Here is a 1932-nt window from a genome sequence, read left to right as displayed (position 1 = left end):
CACCTGACAGCCAATCAGAGGCCAGGACCTGATTGGCTGTCAGGTGTCATCCTTGTAGGGCAAGTTCTAGAGTTTTGAAGGTCCTGAAGGTGATTTCGGTGCTTTAAGGACAGTAACTGCTTCACAGTCCAGTCTGTTGTCCAGATGAACACCGAGGTATTTATATTCCTCAACCACCTCCACTTCTTCTCCCATGATGGAAACAGGGTTTGATCTAGCACTATTTCTCCTGAAATCTACAATCATCTCYTTTGTTTTGTTCACATTCAAGATGAGATGATTGTCCCCACACCATGTCACAAAGCGGTCCACCAGCTCTCTGTACTCAGCTTCCTGTCCATCTCTGATACACCCAACAGCTGCAGAAATCATCTGAGTATTTCTGTAGATGACAGCAGTCTGACTTGTGCTGGAAGTCTGAAGTGTACAGTGTGAACAGGAATGGTGAGAGTACAGTTCCCTGTGGTGCTCCTGTGCTGCTGACCACCTGGTTAGACACACAGTCCTTCAGTCTCACAAACTGTGGTCTGTTTGTCAGGCAATCTTTGATCCAGGCGATTGTTGAGGCCTCCACCGGAGTCTTCTGGAGTTTCAGACAAAGTAACTCAGGCTGAATTGTGTTAAAAGCACTGGAGAAATCAAAGAACATGATCCTCACAGTGCTGCCTGCTTTGTCCAGATGACAGTGGGTTTGTTGAAGCAGGTGTCTGATGGCATCGTCAACTCCAACCCCACGACGATAAGCAAACTGCAGGGGGTCCTGATGTGTGCTTGTTTGCTTACTCAGGTGGGTCAACAGGAGTCTCTCTAGGACCTTTATGATGTGGGATGTCAGGGCAACAGGTCTATAGTCATTGAGGGCTGATGGGTGAGTTTTCTTTGGTACTGGAATCAGACAGGATGTCTTCCACAACACCGGCACCTTCTCCTGGGTCAAGCTAAGGTTGAAGAGGTGTTGCAGAATCCCACAGAGCTGGTCTGCACAGGCCTTCAGGACTCTGGGGCTGACACCATCTGGACCTGCAGCCTTGTTCTGGTTCAGTCTCATAAATACATAAATGAAATTATGTCAAAGTAATGAAAATGCAGAAAAAATATTTAAAAATATTTTTCCGTTTTTCCTGACGGGGAAGACGGCGTGAAGCGACACTGTAAAAGTGATTCACACTGGAAACCCACAGCTCAGAAAGCTGCCTGTCACTTTATGAAGACATTTTGCTCAAACTCAATGTTGACTGACAGACGGACAGAAAACTGCAGCAGAGTTTAGGTGCAGCTCAGTCCTACAGACCAGCTTCTTCCAGGTGGACTTGGTTATGGTTTTGTGTTATTTCGCTTTGTTGTTTTTAAAGAATAGGAAACTTTAAAAAAAAATTTCCAACCAATGCTTTTTCTGATAAGCAGCGTTCCCACGGGTCCTTGAAATCCTTAAAAGTTTGTGAATTTGAAAGAAGAAATGATTTCAAGGACCTTGAAAGTTTGTGAAAACAGCCAAAAATCACACTTGTCCTTGAAAGTCCTTGAATTTTTTATGAGGATTGAAGTTCTCTATTCACACGACTGATTTTGATCATCTGTGAAAAAAATAATCATAATAAAATAAAAAAAATAAAATTTAACATTTGTTGCGGTGGATAACTCAGGATTACAGTAAACTGCCGTGGCTTTCAACAAATAACATGAGCCACAGTCATAGTTTTATCCAATCAGAGCAGAGTAGGGTGGGTCGTTCTTTCTGAGCCCAGGTGAAGCACCACAGCTTCTGTCCTCACCGAGCGTCTGGACATGTTCACATCCCCTCCTCCCACACTGAGCTGCTGAACCTCCCAGGACATAATTACATGTCCATGCATTGTGGAAATGAATGTAGGATAAACATTTAATCCACTTTCTTTCATTGATTCTGACTCAACAACTTCTATTGTTCAGTTT

At 43.7% G+C, this 1932-nt stretch overlaps 1 protein-coding gene across 1 annotated transcript in view; it reads left to right on the top strand.

The window, feature by feature from the left end:
• Nucleotides 1–1932, top strand: part of mtmr9 (myotubularin related protein 9) — a gene marked incomplete in the record, with an annotated part of 20378 nt that overhangs the window by 1767 nt on the left and 16679 nt on the right.

The sequence above is a fragment of the Austrofundulus limnaeus genome, unplaced genomic scaffold, assembly GCF_001266775.1.
Source record: "Austrofundulus limnaeus strain Quisiro unplaced genomic scaffold, Austrofundulus_limnaeus-1.0 Scaffold205, whole genome shotgun sequence".
Classification (NCBI taxonomy): Eukaryota; Metazoa; Chordata; class Actinopteri; order Cyprinodontiformes; family Rivulidae; genus Austrofundulus; species Austrofundulus limnaeus.
The sequence above is the reverse complement of the archived record's forward strand: the minus strand, read 5'-3'. Positions and strand labels throughout refer to the sequence as shown.